Genomic DNA, 23,618 nt, shown 5'->3' on the forward strand with positions numbered 1-23,618 from the left:
GTATCATGTAGGACCTTTTTAACTATTTAAAGACCTTGGTTTCTACTTTGAGTAAGATGGGTATCTGATAGAGCCTTTCAAGATTTCCTTACTGTTTAAAAGAATAGCCCTTTCGATAATTTGTTGAGGATAAATTCTACAGGGAACAAGAAAGAAACAGGGAGACCTGATCAGAGATTTTTGTATTTGCCCAGGTTAGTAGTGGTCGCTGTAATGTGCAATAGCTATATTCAGGATATATTTTGAATAAAATTCAACAAGATTTGCTGATGGACTGTATGTGGAATATGAAGGAAAGAAGAGAGTCAGGGTGAACCCAAGATTTTAGCCAGAGCAACTAAAAGTGCTGTGATAACTGAAATGAAAAAGAATCCAGGAAAGGCAGATCTGGGGGAGGGTGAAGATCAGGAGATGAGCTTTGAACATCTTAAATGTAATGTATTTATCAGCCAGTCAAATGGAGACACTGAGTAAATTTCTATCTCTCTCAGGGTAAAAGTCATCACTGTGTCTTAAAAGGCATTATTTTACATGATATACTATTGTCTCACCCCAGCACCTGTAAGAACCCATCTTTCGTTATTTCCCCCTTCCCTCACACTGTTAGCTATACCAGTCTCTTTGCTGCTCCTCAAACATCCAGGCACACAATCTGCCTCAGTGCCTTTGCATTTCTGTTGCCTCTGACTGCAATACTCTTCTCTGAGACATCTGCATAGCTCACCCCATCTGGGTAATGCCAGCTTATCTAGAAGCGCTCCCTGACCACCCTATATAAACTAGTACCACCCCCGCCTCCACCGTGTTGTACTCCCTGACCTTCTCACCTTGCTTTACCTGTCTCCATTGTACACAAAGTATCTGACACAGTATATATGTTCTTTGTCACTTGTTTTATTTTCAGTTTCCCTTATTAGAATATGAACTCCAAGTGGTAACAATAGAAATGAACTGCTTAGATTTCTCTTTCAACAGTAGGGGTTGCAATTAGCCAACATTATACAAAAACAATGCCTTAGGGATCCACTGCAGCATTCGAGCTGAGGCCATACTCTTTCTGCCCTGTCTCAGCATATAAAGAGTACTAGGGCTTGGCCATTTCCGCCCAATGAGGGACTTCTTCAATAGACAATTATTTGTCCCAGAACTCCCTATTGTGTTTGCTGAGCTTTTGTCAGCTCTACACCATAGTTTGAAGTTCTTCTTGTACAGCCCTCATTCCTCTTCTTTTTTACATAGATGTCAGATCAGTGGGCTTCCCAGGCAGCGCTCATGGTAAAGAACCTACCTGCCAATGCAAGAGATGTAGAGACACAGGTTCTATCCCTGGGTTGGGAAGATCCCCTGGAGAAGGGCATGGCAACCCACTCTAGTACTCTTGTCTGGAGAATCCCATGGGCAGAGAAGCCTGGCAGGGTATAGTCCATGGGGCTCACACAGAGTCAGACACAACAGAAGTGACTTAGCACACACACATGCACAGATCAGTATTATGGTCTTAAGCTTTTCTCAGAACCATTTTGATGTCCTCCCTTTATATTTTACAGGAGTTACCACTTTCTTCCTCCAAAACCCAACAACAACCACCACCACCCTCTTGCACTTCAAATTTAATTTCAGTATCACCTTTCTAGAGGATCTAAACTGGCAGTTGCTAAGAGTGTCCTAAATACCTGGTAAGTGGGATTGGAATCTGAGGAGTGGATCGCTTGCCATCCCAAGTAGTATGTGAGACACAGTTCCTGTAAAAAGTGGTGCTAAAACTCACTGGTGGAGAGTAGGAAGGATATTCCACTGGAAGGAATTACTCTGGGTAGGATAATGATGCATACTTTTGATAAATATGAAGGATGAAACACATTGAAGGACAATGAAATTGACTGGCTATTAATAAGTTGCAAAGATGTTGCAGTGAAAAAAGAATAATAAAAAATTCAAGCAGGTTACACATGACATAAAATAGAATGTGAAGGCAAGAGCTTCTTATCTCCATCAGTGGGAAAGCAGAAAAATTTGGAAACCAAAATTAGCACTCAATACTTAGAATTGTTGCACTTCAAAGACAGCAAAGGTCTTACTGAACTGCAAGCTTTGGTGCCATGTGGACCTTTGGAGTGCTCAGGGATCAACAGATAGGAAGAGGAGTCACTGTCCTTTGAAAAGCAGAAGGAAAATATATGGAATCAAGGTGACAGCCTTTGTTACCTCTTGGCAACCCCTTATAATTTTGAGTGAGGAGGATGAGATTATCAGACTCAGACTCCTGAAAAGAGAGTTTGGGTTATGTCACTAGATAAACCTCCAAGGCTAGCAGAGATGATAGCTGAGGATGGGAGGAATTGATAACGGAGAGTAGTAAAGTAAGGAAAAGAGTACCAGTTGCAACCACAAGAACTGCAGTGATGGAATTATCTTTGGTTCTACTAATCTCTCTCTTCCAAATTTATGCTCAAAAAGAGATCAACTAGGGACTTCCCTGGTGATCCAGTGGGTAAGACTCTATGCATCCAATGCAGGGGTCCAATGCTCACATCAAGGGTTCAATTGCTGGTCAGGGAACTAGATCCTATACAATCTGGTTCAGAATATAAGCAATTAAGAGTTCACATGCTGTAACTGAGACCCAGCACAACCAAATAACTAACTATTTAAAACTGAAAAGAAAAACTGGCACTCGAGGAGCCACCACCCAACACATGTAGGGAGAGGTGAATCCATGTGGCCCAGAGTGAAATGTGGTATCCATGGAGATGCACCGCTCAGATTTCCCTTCTAGATGGAACATATTTGGCTCTGAGGAGGGCAGTTAGCTGACCATCTCCCTTTGCACTGCAACTCCCACTGTATTGACCGAGACACGCGCGTCACAGTCTAGTGCTCTCTCTGCCCAGTTCTGCTTCCTCACCTCTCTCCTTTCACCAGTGTCATACACACAGTCTGAAAGCTTTCTTGACAGTTCTGCCTCCTCTGTCCTTTGATTTCACAGGCATTACACCACACTTCTTACACCTGCACATACACACACATTAACCTCTTTCATTCTCAGTTGGGCCTCGGCATCTGTTCCTGAAGGGTCCAAACCAACTTATTCCATGAGGACAGGATTTTATCTTTTTTTGACTCTCAGCTTAATTCCCCAGTGCCTTGATTAGTATCTTTCAAGTTGTAGGCATTAAATAAGTAGGATTTTGAAAGCTGTAATCTGAATTACACATGATAATTATCTCTCTTCCCTTTAGACTGTGAACTTCTTCAAGACAACAATAATAAAATGTTGAGACTTCCTTGGTAGCCCAGTGGCTAAAACTCAGCACTTTCAATGCAGGGGCCTGCGTTCTATTCCTGTTCAGAGAACTAGATCCCACATGCTGCAGCTAAGAGTTCACATGACACAACTGAAGATTCAGAATTTTGCAACTAAAGATCCTGCATGCCACGATGAAGATGGAAGAGCTTGTGTGCTGCAACTAAGATGTAATACAGCCAAATAAATACATAACAAATAGTACATTTATTGAATACTCTGTGTAAAGTGCTATGCATGTATTATTTCATTTAATACCATGACCTTATACAGAAGACTCTCTCATTTTTCCATTTTCCAACTGTCTTAAAAATTATTGAGATCACAAATGTGTGAATGCTTACATCAACATCAGACACAGGTCAGAGCCCAAGGGTTTGATTATCAACTTACAGTTGCTGCTGCTGCTGCTGCTGCTAAGTCGCTTCAGTCCTGTCCGACTCTGTGCAACCCCATAGACGGCAGCCCACGAGGCTTCCCTGTCCCTGGGATTCTCCAGGCAAGAATACTGGAGTGGGTTGCCATTTCCTTTTCCAATGCATGAAAGTGAAAAGTGAAAGTGAAGCCGCTGAGTCTTGTCCGACTCTTAGCAACCCCATGGATTGCGGCCCACCAGGCTCCTCCGTCCATGGGGTTTTCCGGGCAAGAGTACTGGAGTGGGGTGCCATTGCCTTCTCCGATAAACTTACAGTACTTCTCATTAACTCATGTTGCAATCTTTCTGTTATCAGCACCTTGCAGAGTCCAACTTAATATTTCCTCAACAATTTTCAGAGTCTTTCTATGAAATATACACCTTTAATTTTATTTGCATTTTGTTTGAAAGCTTTTTATCACTTTTTTCTTGAATGAAGATCAGTGTATTGAGCTCACTAGATATTTTCATTAAATAAATTTCTTAAAGTAAAGACACAAAGGGTATCATTTAGATTTATTTCTGTCCTATATTATCTCTTCTAAATTTAAGTGATTTAGTTAAGCTTAAAAATGCTGGCTGTATCCGAACCAACAACTTTGAAGTGAAAGGCTCCCTAATCATTTTCCTGCTTCTTGACTCACCAACCATCCTTGGGCAGAGTTTTCTGGTTATCCTACCACTGTCTTTAACCTCTTTGTGGCTTCTTACGGCTATCATTTGAGGATTATGGAATCTCCATATTGGTTAGTATCATGAATGGAGAAAACCATCATCTTGGTGGAAGCCATTACTGTCATTATCTCTGTGGGTCCTGAAAGATGATGACCCTCCAGAGCACTCTCACAAGTGTTGGCCCATGCCACGACGAAATTCTAATTTTCAAAACAAGTTTCCCCTCATCCCATCCAAGTGGCAATTATATCAGACATTTTATCTGGGAAAGTTGTTTGTTACACATTTTTGCTCTTTTCTTCTTAGACTTCTTTTAACACATTTCCTCAGGATATCACATACTTTTCCGGTCAAAATTTGAGACTATCCTGTTTCCCTCTTTTACAGCCATGCTGGCTCACCCACATGCATTAGAGGATCTTTAAAAGTAAGTTGCCACACCCACCAACCGCTACCTCAAGAGAACTATTCTCAAGTCTCTCTACATTTTTTCCCATAAAAGTACTGTCTCGTTTTATTTTTCTATCTCTGCAGGTTTAAAAATGTAGTATCTGTAATACCTACCTGGATTTATGATTATGTTCTGTGGATATGATATTATTCAGATTCTCCATGGTCCTTTGAGGTGGCTCTTGGGACCACTGTCTCCAGATCCATTATCTTCAGTCAAAATTCACTACAGAGAACATGAGAAATTTCTTTCAGTTCATTACAAGGTATAGTTACAATATGGTAGACACATTGAAGATAGCAGAAGTGATTGCATACTATACTTACAGTTTTAAGATTCTAGAGAAGAAATGGTCAAATAGTCTTTTAAGTTTGTCTTTATTGTTCTGAATTTATTATTAAATTAAACTTACTGTGAATTTATCTGCATTTTATAGTTAAAACAAGGCTTGTAGGATTTGTTTGAGATCCAACCAGTCCATTCTAAAGGAGATCAGCCCTGGGTGTTCTTTGGAAGGAATGATGCTAAAGCTGAAACTCCAGTACTTTGCCCACCACATGCGCAGAGCTGACTCATTGGAAAAGACTCTGATGCTGGGAGGGATTGGGGGCAGGAGTAGGGGACGACAGAGGATGAGATGGCTAGATGGCATCACCGACTCGATGGACGTGAGTCTGAGTGAACTCCAGGAGTTGGTGATGGACAGGGAGGCCTGGCGTGCTGCGATTCATGGGGTCGCAAAGAGTCGGACACGACTGAGCGACTTAACTGAACTGAACACTAGCTCACCGGCTTCTTTCGCGACTCAGCAGTAAAGAATTCGCCTGCAATGCAGGAGCCGCAAGAGACACAGGTCTGTCTCTGGATTGGGAAGAGCCCCTAGAGGAAGGGATGGCAACCCACTCCATTCTTGCCTGGAGAATCCCATGCAAAGAGGAGCCTGGTGGGCCAGAGTCCATAGGGTCGCAAAGAGTCGGACACGACTGAAGCGACTTAACACGCAGGCTCGCAACACTAGCTCAGAATCTGGTGACTCTGACCTTGTTTGGATATCAGATTTGGAGCTGGCATGCTATGGAAATCAAAAACTGTGTTTTGGGGAAACAGCTCACAGGGAAACTGTGAGCTGGTTCAGTGCTGCCCTCGGAATTAATATAGTAAACCTCATTTAAAGCAATGCAATACCACCATTGTTAGCCATTGCCAATTTGCTTTCTCTCATCTAAGTATAAACATCCCAAACACAAACAATATGATAATAGAGTGGGCCTCTGGGTTTAGCCTTTTTCAGAGTTCCACACTGGGCCTTTTCTCTTGCTTATTTTGTTTTCATCTTCTTGCCATAGTTTATTCATTGACCCTCAGATCTCATAATAATCTCCTTTTCAAAAAGCCATGGCTCTATCCTAACTGTTGCTATAATATTAAGCTTAAAAGGGGGCCACTTGGAGATACAGCGCACAGCTGCTTGCGGGCCGGCAGCGGGTTCCGCCGCACTGCGCATGCTCTCTTCCTGGAGCTCATCTAGCCCTTGATAAGAGCGGCGCTCTCTCCCACACACCCATGCTTCCGCGTGAAGGGCTCTTAGTCCGCCCGGATGCGGGGCTCCCGCAGTACAGGTAGGCAAGTGGCTGCAGGTACGGGCGGGAGTTGGGTAGAATGCCGGCCCACCTGGCTGGCTGTTGGTTGACCCGGATAGGTCTCCAGTGGCCTTCTTGGGGATTAAGGAGTTTCCAAATAGGGCCCTCTGGGACCTCCCTCGTCACCTGGCTCGCTCTGGGCGCTGAGTGGCTGACTGGGTCAGCCCCACCAGTTTGCCCCTTGGTTTTGGCCTCAGTCTCCAGAGTGGCTTTGGGGTTGGTAGTGCTGGGATTGAGGCAGGCCGGGAAGGCCTTTCCTTATAGTCCAACTCTCACATCCATACATGACTACTGGAAAAACCATAGCTTTGACTAGACGGACCTTTGTTGGCAAAGAAATGTCTCTGCTTTTACTGTGCTGGCTAGGTTGGTCATAACTTTTCTTCCAAGGAGCAAGCGTCTTTTAATTTCATGGCTGCAGTCACCATCTGCTGAGCCCCAAAGAATTGATGCTTTTGAATTGTGGTGTTGGAGAAGCCTCTTGAGAGTCCCTTGGACTGCAAGGAAATCCAACCAATCTGTCCTAAAGGAGATCAGTCCTGAGTATTCATTGGAAGGACTGATGTTGAAGCTGAAACTCCAATACTTTGGCCACTTGATTCGAAGAGCTAACTCATTTGAAAAGAGTCTGATGCTGGGAAAGATTGAAGGCAGGAGGAGAAGGGGATGACAGAGGATGAGATGGTTGGATGGTACCACTGACTCAATAGACATGAGTGTGGGTAAACTCAGGGAGTGGGTGATGGACAAGGAGGCCTGGCATGCTGCAGTCCATGGGGTTGCAGAGTTGGACATGACTGAGGACTGGACTGAACTGAACTGAACTGGAAGGCCTAGGCCTTCCATTAGTGGGGCCTGCCGGTGGGGCGTGCAGTTGGCAACATTTTGAGGGCCACCATGTGCACATGCTGGGTGGGGTGGGCAGCGGGAGTGCATGGTGGGACTTGAGGTTGTCAGCCGGTCGTGACGAGGAACCCCAAAGCCCTCCATGTCCTCAGCTGGGGGTCCGTGATGCTGGGAGCGACAGGCACTGACAGGGTCTGAGTCGGGTGGAGTGGCTGTAGTATTACCTCTGCTGTCTGTTCTACCCATAGGGATCTATTTCAGACCAAATATTTCTTTCAGTATGTCTTGGGCCAGACCAAGACAGTTTTACTTCTTATCATGAATACCCAGAGGGAGTCACTCCTTTGTCCAATAGGATGTGGTTATGGTTAATATCTGACTAAAGCCGTGGTTTACTTGTATTATCTCAGTAAAATATTGGCCTGAAATGTTTCATTTCAGTTTTCTAAGGAGAGCAGGTTGATTTTGATGAATGTTGTAATCATTGTAGGATAAAGTTTTATATTTTACATCCTAAAATATGTCACCTTTAGGATTTTAATTTAAAGTTATGAAGAACTAAAGTTCATGGCTTGCTATTACAGTTCTGAAGAAATCAACTGAGAGTTTATTTTTTCAGATACAGTAATTACACTGGCCTTTAGAAGTACACAGGGCCTCTCTTTAGTCCTCCTCTTATTTCATACCCTATGAGAAGTAATTTCTGGTGCAGCGGTTCTAGGACATTTATTGGATTATAGTCCCAGTGGGTCAAACTTGCACAGGTGGATCTTCTGTTCATCGGGTATCTTGTTTTCTTATTTCTCTTCATTAGGTTATATGAAAGTTAAGAGAGTGCTGGAGTCCTCACATGTCAACAGCTCTCTGATCTCCCTCTCCTTCCTGACTCTCTTGTTTTACCCCTCTGGTATTGGAGTGGGGGGATGGCATACTTTAGACAGGCCTTGATAAACAGAGATTGGAAAAAATGCAAAGCTTGGTCTTAAATTTAGGACAACCATTCTCATTTGACCTGTAGAACACCTATCTCAGAATGACCTCTTGGCTAAAAGGTAGATTCTTGGACCATTCTTAGAATTATGGAATCAGAATATCTGAGGGTAGTAGACTGAGGGTACCCTATCCAGGATACTGTATATGCTAAATATTTTGCTGCATGGTTTAAGTCTGGCTGTGTATTAGAATTATCTGTTAATTGGAAAATTCTTGATAGTGGTATAATAGTACAGAAAAACTAAATCAGCGTTTAAGTTGAATTCCCCAAGTGACTCTAGTGTGCAATTACAGTAGAAACTTATTAATTAGGAGAGTGATATTGCCCTAAATAGTGAACGTTTACTTTGATTTTCCTTTCTTTCTAACCGTATAGTATGTGGTTTAAACAAAGTTAGATTCCATAGAATCAAAGATGAAAGATGTGTTACTCTATTAGCCTGTGAAACTTTGTTTTATATAAATTATAAAAATAAAAACATGGTGATATTGAAGTTGGATAAATTTTATACTAAAAAATGGAATACATTTTTAAAAATATTTCACCAAAGATTGCTCCCTGAGCTTTGAAAGATAGTGATTAAAGTATCACTTTCATTGAAAAGAAAAATCTTTTCCATCCGTCTTATCTATATTGTGGAAATTCATATTGTGGCAAGTGATGGAAATCTGATGTGTATAGGTCTGATTACTGCAGCTGAGTAAACACTTATGTTTTTAGGGTTCTTAGCACCCTTATGTTGTCAGGATATAGTCGACGCTGAGAACTGTGTTCTAAGTTTGTGTACAGGTGATCTCCTAAATGACTTCCTGAGGTTCTGAGATATGGTGCATCATTTCTTTTTTTACCCTATTCTTTTTTTTTTTAATTAGAAGATAATTACTTTACAATATTATGATGGTTTCTACCATACATCATCATGAGTTGGCCCTAGGTATACATATGTCTCATCCGTCCTGAACCCTCCTCCCACCTCTCTCCTGACTCCACCCCTCTAGGCTGTCACAGAGCACTGGCTTTGGGTTCCCTGTCATACAGCAAACTCTCACTGGTTATCTGTTTTACATATGGTAATATGTATGTTTCAGTGCTTCTCTGTCAAATCATTCCACCCTCTCCTTCCCCCAACGGTGTCTACAAATCTGTTCTTTATGTCTATATCTCCTTTGCTGCCCTGCAAGTAGGATCATCTATACTATCTTTCTAGATTCCATATATATATACATATATATATACATTAATATAAATGTTTGTCTTTCTTTTTCTGACTTACTTCCCTCTGCTCTAGGTTCATCCATCTCATTAGAACTGACTCAAATGCATTTCTCTTTATAGCTGAGTAATATTCCATTGGGCTTCGCTGGTGGCTCAAATGGTAAAGAATCTGCCTGCAATGTAGGAGTCCTGGGTTCAATCCCTGGGTCAGAAAAAAATGGAGAAGGAAATATCTACCCATTCCAGCATTCTTGCCTGGAGAATTCCATGGACAGAGGAGCCTGGCAGGCCACAGTCCCTGGGGTTGCAAAGAGTCAGTCATGACTGAGTGATAAACACTTTCATTTCACTTTCACTTTTAATATTCCATTACTTATATGTACCAAAACTTCCTTATCGATTCATCTGTCGATGGACAGGTCTCTTCCATGACCTAGCTATTGTAAATAGTGCTGCAATGAACATTGGGGTTCACTGTCTTTTTCAGTTATGGTTTCCTCAGTGTATTGGTGCATTATTTCTTAATGGATTCTAGCTTCAGTCGTCTCTCACACATATATGCACGTGCACACTCATCCACACACAGTGTGCTGAAGAATGTATTGAACTATACAGTTACTGAATTGTCTTTTAGGAATTTTAAGTCTATGATGGTAATTTCATTGAACCAGAGTATTCATTTCATTGAACCTGAGTATTCATTTCATTGATGTGTTTTAGCTTTTTGGCTTTGAAAACAATAATGATAATTTAGACAGTTTAGAGGGAAAATTGATGGTCATTTCTATAATACAGTTTTTTGAACAAGTGGCTAAAACCAAATCTGAAATTATAGCACATATATTTTCTTCATTACAGAGCTTAATTTCCTAAGAATGTTTTCTATAAATGGAAGGGGAAATGCACATACATCACTCTTACCATCCTGCCTTTATTGATAAATAATGATAGTCATGAAAATGTTAATTTGACTACTAATCTTTTTATTGCCATTAATCTATTAAATGCTTAAACAGGCTAGGATAGAAATCAATAGATAGGTATGGTTTTTATAATCAAAATGCTAAGCTTAATTAAAATTATATGGGCTGAAATGCTAAATGTAGTCAGAAATGATTTGCATAATACAGAAAATATTACAAATGCTATTAAAAATGTCTTGGTTACATTTATCTTCAGTATATAACCTAATGCAATTCTTATCCTGCACTGTGACAAAATTTAATGTTGATTCTATTATTTTTAAAGCTTGGAAAGCATCTCTATGTGGTGAGCAATGAAGTGTAGGAACAGTGGTTTTAGTAAATAGACTAAAAAATATGAAAACCACATAACCGAAGTAGTTACATAATACTAAATAAACTTTCTGAAATGTATTTTTTCAGGCTATATTCAGTCCCCAAAGCATGGAATCAGCAGTTTTCTCATGGATTATTTTTTGATGGTTTAATATCCTGGTCCTTACGTGACTGAAATTATAGTTGGAATTTGTTGAAATTGACATTTCTGTGAAAGTCCTTTCCTTTTCTAGTCAATGAGTATTGTTTTTGATTAGTATGATGGTCATTAACCTATTTGCATGTTAAGGAGATCATTATTATTGATGTTGAAAAATCAAAGTAATTGCGTTTTTAGACACATAGGAGAAAATTAATCAGTATTTTTTGACAGTGATATCATTGTTTCCCATAACACATGAAATCAATGTTATTATAACATTATTCATTTAGGCAGTGTTAGATATTGTCTTAACAATAATGAGGTGCTCTTGGTAGAGAATGAAAGTATGGATACCAGTGGAAAGGGGAGGTTGGGAAGAATTGAGAGATTGGGATTAACACATATGTACTGTTGATACTATGTTTAAACTAGATAATTAATGAGAACCTGCTGTATAGCACAAGGAACTCTAGCCAGTGCTCTGTGGTGACCAAAATGGGGAGGAAGTCCAAAAAGAAGGGATGTGTGTGTATCTGATTGATTTTTCTGTACAGCAGAAACTAACTACTATATAGCACAGGGAACTCTACTCAGTATTCTGTACTAACCTCTGTGGGAAAAAAATCTGGAAAGGAATGAGTATATGTATAACCAAACCATTTAGCTGTACACCTAAAGCTAATGCAGCATTGTCAATCAGCTATACTCCAATATAAAATAAAAATTAAATTAAAAAAATGAGATTCTTTCTAACTTTTAATTATTTGGTGGGGGACCGGAAACATGCAGTGTCTCTATCCGAAAGGAGGGGCTTCCTCCCATGGTTCAGCGGTAAAGAATCCACCTGCAATGCAGGAGACCTGGGTTCATACCTGGATGGGGAAGATCCCCTGGAGGAGAGCAGGGACAACTCACTCCAGTCTTCTTACCTGGAGAATCCCAAGGACAGAGAAGCCTGGTGGGCTGAGTCCATAGGGTCTCAAAAAGTCAGATACGGCTGAAGTGACTTACTACCCACCACGCACTATCTGAAGGGAAGATTGCTGGGCCGGGGGTGGGGCTGTGAGTTTGTTCAGGAACTGTGCTCTGAATATCTGGCTAGAACAGAGTGCCACCAGATGTCCTCAAACATCCACATTGCTGATGACTGTCCATGGACTTTAGCCCTCCAGGCTCTTCTGTCCATGAGTTCTCCAGGCAAGAACACTGGAGTGGGTTGCCATTTCCTTCTCCAGAGGATGTTGCCGACCCAGGGATGGAGCCTGGGTCTCCTGCAGCCCCTTACTGTTCAGCAACAGCAAGATGAAAACCAAAATCTCAGCAATCAGAATCAAGACGCAGAGTTTCCTGCAGTGTCCAATACTCTCAACTTAAAAGTATGTGGTCAGGAAAGACAAAATGCTCTAAAAGTCCAGTCCAGTATCACAGAGCAAGTACTGAGAGTGAATTTGGAGCTCAGAAGCATTAAGCTGATAACTGACACCTAGCCACATATAGAAAGAAAGGTGAAATTAGTTTAAATAATGTATTGAATGTGATATATCAAAATATTACCATTTTAACAGTTAATATAAAAATTAATGAACTTTTATATTTAGTGCTAAGTATTCAAAATCTAATGTATATTTTGCACTTACAGGACATCTCAATTTGGGTACTAAATTTTCATGGAATGAATTTGATCCATATCTAACTTTCATAAAATCTACAGTTGAAAAAGAATTCATATAACCGAATTGTTCCAGATATACTTATGTTTTCAAAAAAGCTTGAGAACCCCAAATCATTTTCCTTTAACATTCATATTTGTGAAACTCATCTGTTTTAGAGAAATTGATATGAACACACACGGGTTTCAAACCCATGTCTAAGTTAAGTTCACTAATTGTGTTAACTCAGTATTTTCAATATTGAATTCAAAAGAGTATTACAAAATTGAAAATTATCTCTAAATTTATCACTATCAACAAAATGTTCTTCAAATTTTCTTATAGATATGCAGCCAATTTACATAATACTGTCAAAATGATTTAAAGTTTTCTGCATTTAGAAAACTGTATAAAAGCATTGTTAGTGATTGAATTATTCAGTTTCAGTTTTCAAATACTCTCATACTTGTCTAGTTAGATAATGAATAAGGTTTTCCTTTCCTTGGTAATTCAACTCTAATTCATTCATATACAGTGTGATATGGATTATAATTTGATAAGCAAGAAACCCACTAGACTTTTAAAGATACTGTACTAAATTGAATTTAAGAAACAGAGTCATCTTGTAATGAAAAGAGTTCTCTGGGTCTTCAGCCTTCCGTAGACTTGAATCAGACAGAAAGTTCTTCAGCTCTAAACACAAGCCAGAAGGCGGAGCCAGTGGTCATGGTAAATCACTCTCAGTCAACTGGTCTCACTTTTATCAAGGAATTGGAAATATGCTATTAGCTGTATTTTAGAATTGTAATAAAGCTGGGACTTCCATGAGCTTTTATTTCCCCTTTCTCCCTTTCTTTCCTCAATTTTTTTTTATTGTGATGCAATGCACATAACATAAAAATTACCATCGTAACCACTTAAAATATACAGTCCCGTGGTATGTTCCCATTTCTGTGCACCCATGACCAATACCTCCAGAAGTCTTTGCATCTTGCAGAACTAAAGCTCTATACCTGTTAAACAATAATTCTTTATTCCATTCCACCGACAAGCTCATGGTAACTACTATTGTACTTCGTGTCTCTATGATTTTGACTACTCAAAGTACTTCATATAAGTGGAACTGTGTAGCATTTGTCTTTTGTGACTGGTTTACTTCGCTTCACTTGATGTTCTCAAGGTCCACCCATATTTTAGCATATATAAGAATTTTCTTCCCATATAGGAAGGCTGAATAATATTCCATTGTATGTATATACCACATTTTATTTACTCATTGGCCTACTAATGAATACTTGGGTTGTTTCCATGTTTAAGCTATTGTGCATAATGCTGCTATGACCATGCATGTATGGCTATCTCCTCAATTTCTTGCTTTCAATTCTTTTGAGTACAGGCACAGAAGTGGAATTGCTGAATCAAAGGGTAATTCAATTTTTATTTTTTGAGGAACCACCATATGGTTTTCTGCAGCTATTCTATTTTCTATTCCCACCAGCTATGTATAGGGATTCCAATTATTCGACATCCTTAGCAATACTTGTTATCTTCTGTATTTATGATAGTAGCCATCCTAACACATACGAGGTGATATCTCATTGTAGTTTTGATTTGTATTTTCCTAATGATTAGTGATGTTCAGTATCTTAAATGTGCTTATTCACCATTTGTATATCTTTAGTGACATGTCTGTTGAACTCTTTTGTCTATTTTCAAATTGGCTTTTTTGTTTGTGTTTTGAGTTTTAGGAGTTCTCTGTGTATATATTGGGTGTTAATAAATTATCAGATATGTATTTTTCAAATATTTTATCCTATTCTATGAATTTCACTTTTAATCTGCTGATAGTTTCTTTTGATGTGCACTATTTTAAAATTTTCACGAAATCCAGTTGGTCCATTTTCTCTTTAGCTCTCTGTGCCTTTGGTGTCAAATCCAAAAAATCATTGCCTAATCCAATGCCATGAAGCTTGCCTTGTGTTTTCTTCTAAGAGTTTTGTAGGTCCAGGGTATGCAATAATGGGCATAAACACTGCAAAAATGATCACCCACCTCTTTGCATCTCTTAGATTAGAAGCAGTAATCAGTGATCAGAGCACGGATCCCCAGTATTTGCAGGAAAAGGTCATTTTTTACCCACTGTGGTTCCTGCGAACTGTGTCCAAGCTGCTTCTGCAAAGTCTGCATGGCTCTTGGCTATGGAGCTCAGGAGTAGGATTGGGTAAGCGTGGGTAGTTGCTATTATGCTAAGAGCTGAAACCAATCAAAATTAACTACAATTTACCCTCCAGTCCTTCTCCTAGTAGTTACAAACCCTCACTAGACTCTGGAGTTTCAGAATAGTTATGTCAGACAGATTCTACTAGTGCAATTGTTGCCTAGATAAGGAGACAGATTTCTTGTGCTTCCTACCCACCATCTTTTCTAAGTTAATATGTTCTTGATCAATCTCTTGAAGTGGTCATTTGGACTTAGGTCTACATTTAAAATATGTTTTAAAGCATCCATTAACTTGAGCTAGAGAGGTGAATAAATCATGGAAGATAGGAGGTGCTTTTGATTCCCTATTAGAAACAATTACTCTAATACAGCTAGTTTTATGTACAATGATCTAATAGTTTTATTTGCCCAACATGACATTTAATCAATAGCTAGTTGTCTATATCAATCTCTAGAGTGGAATCTGTGAGATCTAGTTGTGTTTAATTTTATAATTGACAGTAATTGGATGACATTTTATCTTATGAAGAGAGCCAAGTCAAACATAACTAGTCAGTTTATGACAAATCATTGACATTGGTCTATGCAAAGTTTCTCTGTTTATTTATGAAAATTATTCCATTTTATCTGCAATTTCCCTCTTGTGTCTTCACCTTTATGGGCAGCCTTAGAGCATGTTTGAGGTATATCATTCTGATTGTAATTATTCTTGTAAAAACTATATTGTTGTGTGGTTTATTGGTTTACATAAGTTATATTTTTATATAAATCTAATTTAGTTTCTTGTTTTCAGCATTTTTAAACAGATCAGTGTTACTCTTTTTATATCTATTCAGAATTTTCCTGTTGCCACGCAGTAGTTTATCGTATGCATTTACGCGTTTTATCCTCTTTCCCATTGGTGAGCTAACAGATCTCCTATTTATCGCAAACATTCCTCATACTATTACCCTTATGGACTGGGACATAGATTTTATTCAGCATAAAACAGCACTGTTAATGCTACATTTGAGATAGTCTTCATTCATGTATGTAACTTTAAAGACTCATATCCTATGTTTCTCCCTGGGAATTTAAATTAAAGGCCAGAGGAAGAAACCTTTTAATCCCAAATTAAGGGGCCACTGATTTTCCCACAGACTTATTAATGAAGTGAATCAAACCATTATAGTGTGGTCTAAATTCTGTGTGAATATTGAGTATTGTTTAAATAGTCACTAAAAAATACTTATGGAAAGAAAAATTCTCCCATGGAAGTGTATGAAAATTGTTGCTATCATTATAAAGTCATTTGAAAGGAGCATTTTTTTCTTGCTATCATAAAATCTTACTTTAAAGAATAATTTTAAGTACTGTGGAAAGACTGACATTTTCTTGACTATGTTCAAGACATAGTCTTGAACCTTGGTATCATTGCCAACTCATCTGGACCAAGTTGAAGTTATGATCCATAAATAAAACCATCCATTAGATTTTCATACTAGCGGCTAACATAAATAAGGACCACTGGTCACCGTTATGTACTCTAGGGTCTTCCCTGGTAGTTTAATTGGTAAAGAATCTGCCTGCAATGCAGAAGACCCTGGTTCGATTCCTTGGTTGGGAAGATCCGCTGGAGAAGGAATAGGTTACCCACTCCAGTATTCTTGGGCTTCCTTGATGACTCAGCTAGTAAAGAATCCATCTGCAGTGCGGGAGACCTGGGCTTGATCTTGATATCTTTGCAAATTCATCTGGACTGAGTTGAATTCATGATCCATAAATAACCACCATCAGATTTTCATACTAGATGCTACCATAAAAAATGACCACTAGTCAACATTATGTACTCTAATTAAATTCAATTAAAATTTGAATTTCTAATGGAAAATAAATTTCTTCCTATGAACATGATTGGGTGAGTGAGTGAGTAAAAGTCACTCAGTTGCGTCTGACTCTTTGCTACCCCATAGACTATACAGTCCATGGAATTCTCCAGGCCAGAACACTGGAGTGGGTAGCCTTTCCCTTCTCCAGAGGATCTTCCCAACCCAGGGATTGAACCCAGGTCTCCTGCATTGTAGGCAGATTCTTTACCAGCTGAGTCACAGGGAAGCCCATGAACATGATTCAGCATATTGAATTTCACTTCTTTTTTACTTTTCTTTTAGAAATTTGGAAAGTAATTAAAAAAAAAAAAAAGTTCAAAATTAAGGATTTATTTCCAGCTAGGAGCTCACAGTTTATTTGACCTTTCTCCTATTGAGAGGTAAGATCTTTTCCCCACCTCTGTGACTTCTTTGATTAATGGAATATAACAGTGTGACCTTGTGTCTGTTTCCAAGCCTAGCTTTTAAGTAACTGGCTGTTTCCAATGATAATTTCTTGGAATGTTCATTGTGAGGGCAGCCAGCTTCCATGTAAAAAGATGACTAATGTGTTGTGAGCCTTACGTAGAAGCCTAGGTGACCACATGGAGAGCACAGTGAATATTTGTTCCAGCTGCATTAACACAGGCATCAGAAACATGGGTGAAGAAGTCTTCAGATGCTCTGACTGTAATCTAGTATATGTGTGTGTGTGTGTGTGTGTGTGTTTGTGTATGTATATGTATGTGTGTTCAGTCTCTCAGTTTTGTTCGACTCTATGGGACCGTATGCACTGTAGCCTACCGGGCTCCTCTGTCTATGGGATTCTCCAGGCAAGAACACTGGAGTGGGTTGCCATGCCCTCCTCCAGGGGATCTTCCTCATTCAGGGATTGATCCCTTGTCTCTTTTTACCACTAATGCCACCTGGGAAGCCAAGTAGTGTCAAATACATTTTTGAGCTGATTGATATGCAGCATCAGACAATCGGAATACTTGATCTCCAAATTGTTTCTCAGGCTTGTGGGATGTTATGGCAATTGTGTGAAAATCAAATGTTCAATGGGATCATGTGTGCCCTCTCTTTACTAAAATAATTTATAAATATCTATGATAATTAGGATAAGAAACAGGAAATAATGAATAGTTTCTGAATAGTAAGGATTGGACAAAGCTTGAAACTTATTATTGCCGTGATCTGTTGGTCAAAAAAGACCCGAAAGAAAAGGAGACAAATGTGTTTGCAGTTCCAGATAAATTTGATGAACCTGAAAATGATTTAATTCTTATAATGTTAAAGAGTGTATTTCCCAGAAATTCTTTCATCTTTTCACGTTCAGCATTTCTCTGTGGGACTCTATAGTGAAGTTTTTATTTTGTGAGACAAATTTTTATTCCTTTCTCTTTTGGGGACTATGTGTATGTTGTCAGAATATGAGAAATTTTAACCCAGCCTGTTTGAATATTTTCAAATGACTGAATTTATTTTTGCAGTAATTGTGGTATTGATTTCCATTGCAAAACATGGATGTTCCCTTAACACACATTGATGCCATGTCACACTCTGTAGTATTCCAAAAAGGAAGGTGAACTGTTTTCAAAGGTAATAAATAGCTTTAACCACAAAGGATGTAAACACCTCATGAAACAAAAAGTCTCTAGTCATGTGAATAACTTGTGGCTAAATATTTCAATAGGATCAGCCTTTGTTTCTTTGATCTTTATGTTTTTACTTTTGAATGTCCACACCTGGCATCTGCAGTAAAATACACAGCATCTGGATTGCAGAATGCAAATAACATCCACTCAGGCAAACCTTCAAGACTAGCTGCTGTGGTATCTGCCTGAGAAATAAATTGATTTGGACTGGAGTGGACACATTATGATTTGGGGGGTCAACTTCCAACAATTTTTGGATGGACCCATTATGTCTCCCCTCTTGGTATTGAATAAAATCTTTTACTCTTCTGAATATCAGTTTAGCACTAAATAATATTAATCTAATATATTTAGTAAGACTGACCAGTTTTGCTTAAATTTCTGGGTATATTTTCCGCTTTAAACAGATTTCTAAAACTCAAGAGAGTATCGTTTATTGGCAAGCTTCTTAAACATTTCCCTTATTTATTTGCAAGTTTTAGGTACCTTGGAAAAATGTAAAAATTTGAAACAAGCCAACAGATTTTTTTCCCAACTGTATACAATTATGACTATTCCCCCCCAAAGTTTAATGAGTAGGGTTAGAAAAGGGTAGGGACTGGCAAAAAAAAAAAAAAAAAAACAGAGGAAAGCTAATATTAATTGTTGTGTATAATTGAGCAGTATGCCTTAGAGGTAAAATGTTACTGGACAGGTCTTATGTTAAATAGACAACATTGTGACTTAGTGCTTCTGGAAAACTTTTAGATCATGTTCTCTTTAAATGGATTGTTAAGCTTGTTTTTATACATAATAAAAGTGATTTTAGGTTACTCAAGCAATTTATAGCAATAACTTTAAGGTCTGTTTTACTAAAAACTATTTGGTTATTATGCCTTAACATATGACTGATAGAGTTGGGTTATGAATTTTTATTTCTATTCTAACCTGGCCATTGTTTAAAGAAGTATGTTAAGAAAGTATTATATTCAAAGTGAATAATATGATATACAATTAAAAACTATTCACTCAGATAGTGCTTTAGGTCTTGTTAACTTACCCCCATCCCTATTCATCTAAATATCCAGATGTTTGATGTTACATGTGATTGTATGAAAGCTCTGATCTGAAATCCTATGGCTTACTGGATTACCCTTTACCCACATGGTTTAAATTAATAATAAAAAAATGAACCAGGGCAATCTTGCAACAAAAGAACAAGACTTTATTGTATAACGGAATTGCAGATGTGGAAAGGTGCTCATAATAAAGACAGAATATTTCTGTTTCATAGAGCATCTGGAATGCTACAGGATCTCGGAGTTATCAGGAGCTAATGTTAGACAGCCTTGGTTTGTGATTAATTTAATATTCAGAGAAACTTTTTTTAAAGCCTTGTGCCATTCATCATCATAATGTCATTTTTGCAATCCTAAAATGATTTACAAAGTCAACTCCCCCCCTAATTTCTAAAACAATATTAAGACATCAAAAAGTTTCAGATACAAACTTCAAAGAGCAGCCAAATCGGAGATTTCTGCCTAAGACAGTTTAGATCATTTAATATCCTCTGGTTTTCCTAGGATTAAATTATAGCCTATAGAATTCTTGGAATCTGGCTAAGGAAGTATTGTATAATATAGCATGGCAATTTTGGGGAGGCTGGTGAAGGCGTACGCAGAGAAGAAGATGCTATCTTTTCAATTTATCAACCTTTCAGCAAATGCTTGTGAAATGTTAGGGGTAAGTGAAGTTATCCAGTGTGAATAGCAAGCTCTGATAACTGGAGAAATGTTTGTGTGTAAGCTCAAGCCGACCTTCATTTGGAGACTCTTAATTTTCTGCTTTACAGTCATCACATTACAAGGAAGTTTAGGTTCAAGGAGTGAAGTTAAGGCTCATGAATGAGTATCTGTGGCAGGAACCAACAACAGGAACTCATTCTGGCACAGACACAAAGGCAGTGCTTCCAAAACCTGTGGTTTTCTAGGGACAACAGTTGAGTGCTGGTTGCTTGTGGAGTTGCAGTGACGTGGCATGTTAGAGAATCACACCACACATCATTCTGGCTGCAGGAACAGTCTCCTATGTGACCACTAGGTCTCTCTGAGGAAATTTAGCATCTTCTAAAAGAGAAATATTCAGCTTGAAATTGAGCTGGTAAAAGAAAAGTTCTGTAAAACAAATGTTAATGTTCTTAACAAAAAAGTGATTGTTATGGGAAATAACCTGTGTGTTACAAGGAATGTCTGCCCCAAACACTTGCCTCCAGAAGGATGAGCGTGGTACAGGTTGTGAGGTGCATAAAAGCAAACTGGATCACTTTTAGGATGATACATTATATTATAAACAGTATTTTGCTGACTTCAGACTACACCTTTGGTCTAATAATCAGGTTTGCTTCTATGCCTTATTGGCAATGAATTGTACAAACCAAATGCACTGAAGTTTGAATGATTTAGATAGAGAAACTAATGACAAAAATGGTAGAAAATTATAGGAAAATATAACAGAAAATTTATTCTCCCCAATTATAAAATGATTTAAAATGTAAATGTGTATATATATATATACACATACACACATACAACTCCTGGGTTCAATGTTTCGCGCACCTGCACAAGAGCATCGGTACCATCAGTACCCTTAAGCCACAAAAGCATGATTTAAAGTGATTAAAGTGTGAGATCTGCTTAAACATTCAGTGCATCTAAACTACAGTTTTAGAAAACCAGAGTTCACTTTGTAGATACATTTCAATTTGGCATAACTAAATAGATCCAAACCCTTATTAGTTCAAGCTGCATTTTATACTGTTCCCAACATGTGTTGATCCTCCCAGTTTATTTTATTTGCACTTCATATTTAGATACGTGTTCCATCAGAATCTGGTTACTCTCTGTTTACTTTAGCATGCAGTCTTGCGTAAATTGCTCTATGTCTTATTTTGGGGTTCATTTTTCCTCCTTGCATCCTCCCACACTTACAAGTTCTTTGTGTGTGAAATGTTTAAAATAAAGGAAACCATAACGGCACATTCAAAATTGCAATAGTAGCCAACATTACATCAGCATCACTTTTCACATTCTTTCTTGAGTAATTCTTTGTCTATGTTCATTTTAAAGATAAATGAACTCTTATAAAGAGGGAGTAGGTAGAGAATGATTAGAAACAAGATAGAGGGGTTAAAGGACCCAATAGAGGCGGCGGCTACTGACCTGTGGTTGGAGCCATGCCATACAATTTCCCTAAAAACATTAAAGTGATAACAGTAGATAAAGAAGAAGCAGGCATATGGAATTGGATGTGGCTTGCAAGAGCTCATCAATGGCAAAATGTTACACTATTGCCTTTAGGTCACACCCCCTCACCAGTTTCTTATATATCTGCTGGAATCCAGATTGTTTTATTAAAAAGTTAGTTTTCCTCTCTGTTGAGGTCATGCACTGAAGCAGACCAAGCAAGTAGAGAAAAAGATCAATGTAAGTAAATTTGTAATTATGTATTTTAAAGCAAGGCTTTTGAGATCTTGGATTTGGAATGTACTTGTTCTTTCTAAAAGGTACAGCTTGTGCCTCAGCTCTGTCTGTCGCTGTGAGGGACTGTGAGGTCTGTGTAGCTGAAACTAACTTCTTACATGTGAATACGAAAACAAAGAGTTATTTTCTTGATACTAACAGGTGCAGTAGAAAATTCGAGAGCATATACATATAAATATTTAGTATTATGGAGTTTATGTCAGATATCTTCAAATCAAGGGAAAATCTAATTAAATCATATGGTAATGTCACAATTTTCTGCCTGCATTTAGAGACTGTGGAGTCCTTTTTCTAGAAAAAAAAAAATAACCAAAACTGGAGGATGTGGAACCAGATAAGATTCTAGATTCTAGAGTGAGAGAAATAAGACTGAATTTTCTTGATACCGTCAGCTCTCATTTTGCCAGCTGTCTTCCAGGTTGGCTCCCACACAACTGAGGGCCATTAGAACAAAGCTTTTAAACAAGTCATTGTTCTCCACTGCCTGATTTTGTAAAAATCTCATGTATGCTACTGAAGCAAAAGGATATTAATCCCAATGATTGCATTAAGGTGGTTTCTAAGGCATTGCTGTAAGTCCTCTGAATTTACACAGATTCCCTCATAAGCATATGTCCTCAGGTATCTGAATTCTATTTATATTATGTTCCTTAGAACTGAACATTCATTTACAAGGACGTGTGTGCCAAATGCAAATATTTGATTTAAAGTTAGGATTTAGCAAGATTTTATGTATCTTGTTATACAACAGATTATTTGTGAGATGGTTTGGGAACATGAGGTGGGGGTGGGAAGGTTCAAGAGGGAGGGGACATATCTGTATATATAGCTGTTCATGTTATTATATGACAGAAGCCAACACAATATTGTAAAGCAGTTATCCTCCAATTAAAAGAAAGACAAAAAAAATCAACTAGGAGCCCCTTGATAAAGAACCTAGGTAATGTAGTCTGTCAGATGTTCAGCTGGTTTGTGGATATGTTGGAAATTACATGGACCAAATGAATTACACAAGCTTCTAATATAGCGAATCTCTATTTTAGGTTGGGCTATTTTTTTTTTTCCAATGAGAACCGAACCATTTTTTCAAAGCAATAAAAGTATTTTATGACAAGAAAAAAATGATGGTGACAGATGAAATATGGAAAGACCAAGGCACAGAGTTACCTTTCAGACTAGATATGTCTCTTTATAATTCTTCATCAAATACGAATTTTGAATAGAGACCCATATAAAATAAATTTATGGCTCTAACCAAATGCTTTTAGGCATTTCAAGTGACAGGAATGAATTTTTTGTACCTATGTGCCTTTTTGATTAAACATAAATATATATATGTATTAATACAAATGACTCAGAAGCCAATAAATCTCTCTTTAATTAAAATGAATAAATCTAAAGAGGCTAGGTGACTTGAGGTTTGCTAAGATCCTTCAGTCACTTTTCACAGGAGAAAATAGAGATATTGGTATATTAATTCTCTCTGATGACACAGGTTATCCCAGAAGACCTAACGTTGAAGACCCTTTCTTTAGAGGTAGTTGCTGATGTCTAGGCTTGTCTCTTGATGTTGGGCAAATGCAGAGACTGGTCTGAACCCTGTGCGTGTTTGTGGGGAAGTGCCAAAGAACACTGCACTGTGCTCTGTTTTTCTGAACAGCATTAAAAGTCAATTTCAAAATTTCACTTTAATAATATACCGGAAGCTGAAGAAAGGTGTCATCAGTGTAGCTGATTTGGATCCGA

The sequence above is a fragment of the Bos indicus genome, chromosome 4 (genome assembly GCF_029378745.1).
Source record: "Bos indicus isolate NIAB-ARS_2022 breed Sahiwal x Tharparkar chromosome 4, NIAB-ARS_B.indTharparkar_mat_pri_1.0, whole genome shotgun sequence".
Taxonomy (NCBI): Eukaryota; Metazoa; Chordata; class Mammalia; order Artiodactyla; family Bovidae; genus Bos; species Bos indicus.